Genomic DNA, 10,588 nt, shown 5'->3' with positions numbered 1-10,588 from the left:
CTCTCTCTCTCTCTCTGTCTCTCTCTCTCTCTCTCTCTCTCCCCCTGAGGAGATGCTAGCCAAAGCTACCCAGTAAAGACTTCTGTCTCTAAGCAAATCTTCTTAGTTTGTTGTCCTCATTTTCTGCTGATATGAATGGTTTAAAGTCACCTACTCTCTCTGTGCTCATTGGAAGGAAGAGGTCCAAATCCATAAAGGAATTTGTGAACACTCCTGAAGAACACAGCAGTACAGGCAGAAAATGGCTAACCTGAAGAAGGGAGCCAAGCTGCTAGAAGGAAGAGAGGAAGGCAGAGCCAGTTAAAGTCCACCTGGGCGTCCCTGCTGTGACTAGAACAGTCAGCTAAGTTTGTATGGAGGAGTTGTTTAAATAGGTTTCAGATAAAGACACTTTTTTCTTTTCGGTTTCTTTTATTGGATATTTTCTTTATTTACATCTCAAATGTTATTCCCTTTCCAGTTCTCCCCTACAGAAACCCCTATCCCATTCTCCCTCCCACTGCCTCTATGAGGATGCTGCCCCCCACTCCTGTCTTCCCACCCGGGCATTCCTCTACACTGTGGTATCAAACATCTTCAGGCCCAAGGGCCTCTTCTCCCACTGACGTCCAACAAGGGCCATCCTCTGCCACATATGCAGCATGAGCCATGGGTCCCTCCATGTGTACTCTTTGGTTGGTGGTCCAGTCCCTGGGAGCTCCAGAGGGGGGGAGGGGAGGCAGGGAATCTGGCAAGTTGACACTGTTGCTCCCCCCATGGGGCTGCAAACCCCCTCAGTTTCTTCAGTCTCTTCTCCAACTCCTCCATCAGGGACCCTGTGCTTAGTCCAATGGTTGGCTGAAAGCATCCACCTTTGTATTTGTCAGACTTTGTCAGAGCCTCTCAGGAGACAGCCATATCAGGATCCTGTCAGCAAGCACTTCCTGGCATCTGCAATAGTGTCCGAGTTTGGCGGCTGTATATGGGATGGATCCTCAGGTAGGGCAGTCTCTGGAAGGCATTTCCTTCAGTCTCTGTTCCACACTTTGTCTCCATATTTCCTCCTGTGAGTATTTTGCTCCCCCTTCTAAGAAGCCCTGAAGCATCCACACTTTGGTCTTCTTTCTTCTTGAGTTTCATGTGGTCTGTGAATTGTATCTTGGGTATTCAGAACTTTTGGGTTAATATCCACTTATCATTGAGTGAATACCATGTGCTCTTTTGTGAGTGACTTACCTCACTCAGGATGACATTTTTTTCGAGTTCCATCCACTTGCCTGCAAATTTCATGAAGTCATTGTTTTTAATAGTTGAGTCGTACTCCATTGTGTAAATGTACCACATTTTCTGTATCCATTCCTCTGCTGAGGGACTTCTGGGTTCTTTCCAGACTCTGGTTATTATAAATAAGGCTGTTATGAACATAGTGGCGCATGTGTCCTTATTACATGTTGAAGCATCTTCTGGGTATATGATATATCTGGGTCCTCTGGTAGTACTATGTCCAATTATCTGAGGAAATGCCAAACTGATTTCCAGAGTGGTTGTACCAGCTTGCAATCCCACCAACAATGAAGGAGTGTTCTTCTTTCTCCACATCCTCACCAGCATCTGCTGTAACCTGAGTTTTTTATCCTAGCCATTCTGACTGGTGTGAGGTGGAATCTCAGGGTTGTTTTGATTTGCATTTCCCTGATGACTAAGGATGTTGAACATTTCTTTTGGTGCTTCTCAGCCATTTCATATTCCTCAGTTGAGAATTCTTTGTTTAGCTCTGTGCCCCATTTTTAATAGGGTTATTTAGTTCTCTGGAGTCTAATTTCTTGAGTTCTTTGTATATATTGGATATTAGCCCTCTATAAGATGTAGGATTGGTAAAGATCGTTTCCCAGTCTGTTGGTTGCCAATTTGTTTTATTGACAGTGTTCTGCCTTACAGAAGCTTCGTAATTTTATAAGGTCCTGTTTGTCAATTCTTGATCTTAGAGCGTGATCAAGTTCCTCTGTGTCCATGTGCTTGAGGCTCTTCCCCACCTTCTCTTCAATTAGACTCAGTGTATCTGGTTTTATGTGTAGGTCTTTGATCCACTTAGACTTGAGCTTTGTACAAGGAGATAGGAATGGATCGATTTGCATTTTTCTACATGCTAACCACCAGTTGTGCCAGCACCATTTGTTGAAAATGCTGTCTTTTTTCCACTGGGTGGTTTTAGCTCCTTTGTCAAAGATCAAGTGGCCATAGGTATGTGGGTTCAAGTCTGGGTCTTCAGTTCTATTCCATTGAACTGCCTGTCACTGTGTCAATACCATGCAGTTTTTATCACGATTGCTCTGTATTAGAACTTGAGGTCAGAGATGGCCATTCCCACAGAAGTTCTTTTATTGTTGAAGATAAAGACACTTTCTGCTCCTCATAGGTGAACTAGAGTTTTCCAAGCTTCACCAGTGGCAAGGAGAAAATAAGTCTGTATTGAAGTGGAGGTTATGGTAGACTTAATGAAAGTTACCAAGGAGATGTGTGATGGCCTCTGAAGAAGGCAAGCATTTCTGAACTTATGGGAACATGTGTGGTGGGGATTTTACAGAGTCATAAAATTATAACCCTTCTGAACTACAAGGGCCCTCCTGTGCAATTTATGACATATTCATCACATAGCCTTAACATTAACAGGAACAAAAACTAATTAAATCCTTTTTTTGTTTTTGTTTTGTTTTGTTTTTTGAGACAGGGTTTCTCTGTGTAGCCCTGGATGTCCTGGAACTCACTCTGTAGACCAGGCTGTCCTCGAACTCAGAAATCTGCCTGTCTCTGCCTCCCAAGTGCTGGCACCACTGCCCAGCGTGATTAAATACTTAACAAGATTACCTAGGCATGGAGTTGGGTGCAAGAATTTAAAATTATGATTCCTTCAAACTAGGTAACTACTCTGGAAGGGTTTGTGGCTAAATGTCACTTAACTTATTTTATGGCCTCAATAATCTGTCACCAAATTCAAGAAAATTAGGAGACTTTCAAAAGCCACCTCCACGGACAGTCCACTAACTGCTCACACACCCACCTTTCAGTTCTTGGGGACTGCCACTCAGGACAAACAGCAGAACTGAAGTAAGCCAAAACCTTAGGAATGTGAGTTCCCTAAGAGTCCCTATGCAAGCTCAGCTGCGGGAGCCCTCATAGAAACATGTTATTAGCTCGCCACCTTGTGCTAAGTACTGGAATTGCAGGCAATTTTCAAGCAGAGCCCCTTGACCTTACAGAGATGCACTGGCCCCAACACACACACACCGCTCCCCTCCCCCCAGGCTTAGGTGATTTAGATGATTGGTCATGAGTACAAGGTTTGGGATGACACTCAGTGCGGCTATAGCCTACTAACATCAAAACAGTTTGAGCTCGGATCTCCTAGTAGACAGTTCCCGGGGCAAAGGCATGCGTGCAGACTCATGAGAAGGCCTTTGTTGCAGCACCAGGGCCAGGAAATGCCTGGGAGAAGAAATGACCCAGCACCTGGGACCCAGGATGCTGCAGGTGCAAGGGGGCTTAGCAGGACTTGTCATAAAGATCCCAGGGCCTAACCAGTCTCCATATAGTGCTGGTGCTAATGGAGGTCCTGAGAAGCAGAGTGGGTTCCTGCCGCTCCAGCTCAGTTCCTGGAGGTCAGCTTACCCAGTCGCTCCAGGAGGGCCCAGGTATGGATAGGTTGTTTTCTCAAACACTCTTGGGCCACTCTCCTTATATGAATTCCATATTCTGTCGATGTACATGAATAGAAAAGGGAGAACATGCAAAGCAATGCCATGGTGGGATACCACCTCCATCTTCACTGATTGAACAGAATTGCACCATGGCCAGTGATAAGAGGCACGCATGGAGGAAGCTCTTGAGACACGCTTCCCTTCTAAAGAAGTAAAAAGGGCAGGTGTCCTTGTTTACTTCACGATAAATCTCTGACTGAAAACAACTTCTGCATCACAGTTCATCACTGAAGCAAGTCAGGGCAGGAACTCTGCAGGTAGGAACTGAAGCTGAAGTCAAGGGCAGACGGAACAAAGGCTTTCATTGTGGTTTGTCTCAGGTGCCTTTTGTATACAACCCAGGCCCACCTGTGCAAGAGTGGCTCCACTCACCGTCTGTTTCACCTTCCCTGGTTAATAAGGAATTAAGAAGATGCCACATAGACATACCTGCAGGCCAGCTGTAAGGAGGTAGTTCCTCAGCTGAGGTTCTTCCCCAAGGTAATTAGCAAAACTGAAGCAGAACAGCCATGCCCTAACCTTTGAAGCATATTATAGTGGCCAGGCCCTACCAAAGCCACAGATAGAACACAGCTCCACTTCTGAATGCCCACAGTTGGCTGGACCATCCTACATTAATCAACAATCCAGAAAGTGATGTTTCTTATGGAAGGAGTCTGTTTTCATGCCCATAGATGATCTTCATAGGACTAGACTGGGGTCTGGGACCTGTGGTTAGAAACAGAAAAGATAAAACTTCAAAGTTTCGTCTACCAGGATAAACAAGTAACATGGACAGGGCAAAAATACCAGAAAGCTGTTGCCCTGGAGGTCAGGGGTTGGCTGGTGGACTGAGGGTCAGAAACGGGGCACTCCTGGAGGGGAGAAGCTGTCAGTCCTCCCACACTTTCATTCTCTGGCTGCTCTGTGGGAATGGGGCATTACCACATGGAAGGACAGTCTCTTGTGGCCATTAGAGGAGAATCAGAACAGCACCCCCGCACACACACACACAGTCCAATTTTATGGAGACAATTTCTTATAAGTGGAGGTTTCCTCTTCTCAGGTAACTCATCTGTATTAAATTGATAAAGACTTATAAACCACCATAAGCAGCAAGACTGGTTGGCAGCCTGAGAGAAGGAAAAACATGGAGAAATCAGGAGTTGGCAATTGTAATCTGTATGTATACTACCCATTTATGGTCAATAATATTATCTCAGGAATAGAAGTATGTCAGAAAAACATAGTGCCACATGGAATTTAATCATTTTATTGTCCATTATAAGTCATAGGTCTATGTGATATAAGTCCATGTGTATGCAGTCTTAAAACCTCTGTACATAAAATATGAACTTAAGTTATAAAAACACTTCAAATCATTTGTACCATTGTGTCAGAATGGAACTTATATTGTCGTCCTTGCTGAACTGTAGGCAGAAGAGCAGGTTGGCGATAATTCTGAGGTGTGTTTCTCTGAATGACACATGTTCATCTTATTTTTCTTCTATTGTAATTTAAAGTCATGCTTTCCAGATTTGGAGTGGGGGAGGGGTAGAAGAATTCTCAAGGGAAAAAAATCACAAAGTTGGCACCCCTTCCCAATTCTGGCATTTAAAAACTAGTGCCCAACTGCCAGCTTCATAACGTCCTAAATGAAAGAAGACTGCGGCAGGATTTCCCCTGTCCAAGTACATTGAAATATTAGTGCACCAGGAGGCCTGTGATTGGACAGGGAAAAGGGAGGCAGCATGAAGAGTTGCAGGGACAGAGAGTGACTCAGAGGAAGGAGGAGAAGAAGCCAAGATGGAGGAGGACAGACAGGAACAAGATCCTGATCCTGTGTGATTTTAATAGCCACAGATTGTTATAAATATCATGTAGGGATAGAATAATTGGGATAACTTGTTTGGACAGCATCTATCATTATCAATTGGCTCTGACAGACAGACAGACAAGAGATGGGGAGGAGAAGAGGAAAGGCTGGTCAGGAACATGTGAAGCAAGAGGGGGATGGGAGAAAGGGAGAGAGGAAGATGAAGGGTCAGGGAGAGAAGAGAGTCAGAGAGAGAGAAAGGGCTGTGTGTGAGAGAGACACACACACACACACAAGGGGCCAAACAGCCCCTTTTATAGCAAGCCAGGCCTACCTGGCTGTTTCCAGGGAACTATGGGGTGGAGCTTAGAAGGAATGCTAACTCCCCCTGGCTTGTTCTGACTCTTCTAGGGTGGCCATATCAGAGAGACTGTCCTTCAGGCTGGCAAAAACCGCTGGTAACCATTCAGAAACCACAGGATGAAGGTGGAGGGCACTGGTGCCTTCTTTCTGTTTTCCAAAATCAGTGTACAGTTCACACAGAGCAGTCACAGAATGAAAGTGTGGGAAAGATGGGTGGCTCCTCCCCAATCCTGAAAAGCCCTGTTTCTGACCCTCAGGCCAGCTAACCTCTTACCTCCAGGGCAACATCTTCTTGGAATTTCTCTTCTGTGTTACTTCCTAGGTCTGTTTTGAAGTTTTATCTATTCTGTTTCTACCCACTGGCCCCAGAGCCCTGTCTAGTTTTATGAAGGTCATTTATGGGCGTGAAGACAGATTGCTTTTACAGATTTCATTTGAGTTGAAACTTGGGTTTTCACTGCCATTAGACCCATGCTCTGGGATCCTTCTCACCTGGCTTGGGATGTACACATCTTTGTTCATAAGCCGAGTCCTGAGCATTGGGAAACTAGAACCCTTTGACAGCTTCTACTCTGGTACCATGGCAAGCATGAATGCACCCTAGAGTTGTTCAGATTGACACATGCATAACTTTTTATTCTCATTGCTGTGACCAAATGCCTGGCAGAAAGCAACTTAAGGAAGGGGGAATTTCTTTGGGGTCAAGGTTTGGGAGGTCTGACCTCAGTCTGTTTCTGACCTATCCCCATTACGGAGCAGCTATGATGTGACAGCAACAGCTTTGTTGGTGGCATGGTTATTAGTGACATCCTGAACAGTGAGCACTAAGTTATAAATTGTGTGTGTGTTGGATGGTGGGCTTGATTAGCGTGAGTTTTACAAATGTCTCCTCCTTTCCAATGCATGTTCATTACCCCCACCCCCACCATACCCTTCCCTATTTAGATTATCCTTTTTCAAAATGAGGCCTTCAGTTTTGCTTAGGGTAAAAATAAATATTTATATAAATAAATAGATAAATGTTTATTTATTTATATAATATTTATTTATATGCAGCCAAGAATGAGTTTCTATTTATTAAACATAACACTTCTCATGCAGACTATAAACACGGGCAGAGCGATGTTGCTTGGCAAGGAATAGCAACTAGCAAAAGTAAAAGAAATACATGGGGTGGGGGTGGGGCTGGGGCTGGGCCTGGGGCTGGGGCTGGGGCTGGGTATACTAGCTGCTGTGTTCCTGACAGGGGCATGCTACTTAGCCATTTCTTCTGAACTGAAACTGGAAGCTAACAACTAACCAATCTAACAAGAATCATGAAGTCTAGAAAGCTGAGATTCACAAAATCCTTTATAGAGTTCTATATGCAGTTGGAGGATGGAGGGAAAGCAGTACACATTTAATTCTCCCCTTCAAAAGAATGGATACATTGTGGTAAAAAATAATTTTATACAGCTGTTTAAAAATGAAACAATAATTTGTAATTTTTGTTCACATTTATTCTAAATTAACACACTCTTTCCCATTGTGATGTCTTGCTAGGGTGAATTCCTATACCATGAATGCTGCCATTCTCTTTTCTGCCTTTAATGAACGAACTGGAGCTTAACAGAGTCTCCTCTTATGAATGAACAATAATATGCACTTGTGTCTTTTGTGGAAAGGTGGTGTTTTGTGTTCCAATAAGTTCAATATAACAATTGAACTGGAAGTTACTGAGTACCCGAGGCTTGAATGCTGATCCCAGGACAGACTTCCTGTTCTCTGCAGCCTTCATCTTAGTTGGGGAAGACTGAAGAAAGAAGGGCCCTATCAATATGAGCTGAGTTTTTGTGTGCCTCTCCAGAGTGAAGCATTGAAAGCCTAGCCCCCAGCATGATGATGGTGGGAATGGGACCTAGCCCCCAGCATGATGATGGTGGGAATGGGACCTTTGTGAGGTAATGAGGTCATAAGAGTGACTCTTTCATTATGAAGTCATTGCTCCATTTCATGGCTTTTTCTGGGAAGCTATTTACAAAGGTCAACTTGCTCTAGATGGATTATGGATGACAAACAAAAGATATGATACTATTCAAGTCAAGCTTGATGAGCCAGTGAGTTTGTTGGGTTACTTTCAGGAGTATGGAGTACAAAGATAGTTGTGTCACCAAAAATTTCATCCCAGCATGAGTGAGTACTCATAGAAGCTGTCCACTGGAGAGCTAGCTCCCTAACTTCTAGGCAGTTCCATGGGATAGGGTTCCCCACTAATCATCTACTGAACCTAAGACCTTGCAGCAAACCTTGATGAATCTTGACTTCCTTGTTTTTCTGCTCTTTATTAAACTGATGAGCTTCCTGATCAATTAAGTTCTTGCATTCCTGGCCATTACAGTACTGCTGCTTCCTCGCTCCCCTAAAGCCTGGTACTTTGTATCTTACATAATTGGTTAATCCTGGAAAGTATGTTTTTATTGTTGTTGTTGTTGTTGCTGCTGCTGTTGCTTTTCTGTTGTTGCTGTTGCTGCTGCTACTGTTGAGGGAGGGGATGGATTTCACAGTCTGAGAGAGTGGAAACCAGAAAGCACTGCGTGAATAAGGAGAAAGCATTGAGAAGTCCTGATGCCACAACAGCTCAGAAGTAGACAGGCATTCAGCAACTCGCTCGAATGGAGAGTAGGAAAAGTGTAAAAAGGGAGTCCGAACACAGAGAAGTTCAGGTTGACTCCTTTTGAGAACCTTTCTCAGATTTTGAAAATGAGGACTTTAACATTGACCTTTGCTTGAAAAGTATTTTAAAGGATCCATTAATTTCATTCATTTATTCATTCATTCATTCACTCCTCACTCAGCATGCATTTAACAGAGTATTAGTTATAGATGCTAGCCTAACACCAGGAATCTGTAAGAAATCAATATGTGCCTGAGATAAATAGGATGCCTTTGCAAAACAGCCACACATTGCAGGTTTGTGGAAGACTGGAAGGACAAGAGCTTGCATCTGTTCTCTACACACATGGTAATGACAGCCACAACATTTAATCCCTCTACTGTAGTTTTCATGTCTTCCTATGTTTATAGAAATCATGCATGTAAAACATATTACAGAATTGCCACAATAAACATTAGCTTTTACAGCTATTGTGTAGACACATTTGCCTTGTGCTTTACAAAATTCTACAATGAGAATATGTATTGTGAAATGAATTAGGGCAACCGCGTAAGGGCTTCCAAGCATCACCAGCATTGATCCAAAAATGACCAAAAAAAAGCACCAGCTTGTAGGATGGGCACTGAGTGGGAGCACACTTCTGTTGGGTATCTAAGGATCCTTAGATGAGCTGGGAAGAATGGGGAGGTGAAAGCCAGGCTGAAGTGGGATCTCCCCAAGAGTGTTGCTAGGCAGCCTGGGAGTCTTTCTCAGCAAGTCACTTAACTATCTGAATGAATGGAGTTACAAAGTATCCCATGTACTTCAAAGTATAGATGGAAACAATTTTGGACTAACAAAGATGACTGTTTAAAACCACAGACTTTATGAATTTACGAAAGGAAAGAATCTCAAGGAAGCAGGCTTCGACTGTTTGCCAAAGGATGAACTAGTCTGCTTGATGAGGGACAGGCAGAAGCACTGGCTGTGACACTGGCTGTGACTCAGTCTATCATTCCTTGTGCTTCTCCATGTTTGCTGTATTAACCTTTCATGCTTGGCATTTCCATTCTCAAAATGCAGGAAAAATTTGAACACTAGAAACTAACAAATGAGTAGCCCTACGTGGTTCAATGCTTCTGAATTGTTTGCAAAGGGATCTAGTGGTGGGAACTGGAGCTCAATGCCAAATGACGTTCTGGCCACATTCCTCACTGATATCTTTGAAAATTACATCCCCAAAGATCTTACCACTTGTATTGATACTATACGTACTACCTTAAGTTACCAGTGCTTTTTATTCTAGGTAACTGGAGAAGGAGATGTCAACTTAGAAGACCAGAAGCAAAAACTATAAACCTCAGAACAATGTTTTCTTCCCTGTTTGATGTAACCACTCCAAGAGAGTCAGAGCTGGTTCTGGGTTTGGGAGAGTGGATTCCACAGTAAGAGCACAAGTGAACTGAACAGAGCATCAGAATTCCTCTGTTGCCTGATGGTCAGTTTACTCACCTGTGTGCACATGATGGAAGAGCAAGAAACTGAAATACTGTACTCATGATGTATTTCTTTTTAGATATTTAAAGATATTGTTCTGACAAACATTTAAAAAATGATTTCTCTCAATATATTGACAAAAATGAGTCACTCAAAAATAAGTCAAGAATGTTTGACTTGTAGATAATAAAAACACTCTGCAAGGCTAAGCAGGCCATAGACAACTAAAAATTCAACACCAAAAAAAAATCAACATATTTCTGAAAACAAGAGAAAAGTTTGTACTGATGTTAACTGCTCTCTTAAAATGTAAATAATTTAAATTTACAAGATGATACACAACATCTTATCTGGTATGCATGATATGAAAATATTTCTGTATCATAGGATCGGGCTTGATTCATGCCTGTTTCATAAATATTATCGAGTCTGGTGGGATAGCAACATCTCTTGACATAATTTCATTGTACCTTCTTCTACTTGTTCTACTTCTATTCTTCTTCTCCTTCTCCTCCTCCTCCTCCTCCTCCTTCTCCTTCTCCTCCTTCTCCTCCTTCTCCTCCTTCT

The 10,588-nt window shown here is 43.0% G+C and overlaps 1 long non-coding RNA gene across 1 annotated transcript; it reads left to right on the top strand.

Annotated features, from left to right (window-relative positions):
* Positions 1-7,876: 7,876 nt before the first annotated feature.
* On the top strand, positions 7,877-10,152 carry LOC116088190. The gene is made up of 2 exons (XR_004117810.1): positions 7,877-8,064; positions 9,831-10,152. It is a non-coding gene; the product is annotated as an uncharacterized LOC116088190 (long non-coding RNA).
* The last annotated feature ends 436 nt before the right edge of the window (positions 10,153-10,588 follow it).

Source organism: Mastomys coucha, unplaced genomic scaffold, assembly GCF_008632895.1.
Source record: "Mastomys coucha isolate ucsf_1 unplaced genomic scaffold, UCSF_Mcou_1 pScaffold14, whole genome shotgun sequence".
Classification (NCBI taxonomy): domain Eukaryota; kingdom Metazoa; phylum Chordata; class Mammalia; order Rodentia; family Muridae; genus Mastomys; species Mastomys coucha.
This window is presented reverse-complemented; position numbering and strand designations above follow the sequence as displayed.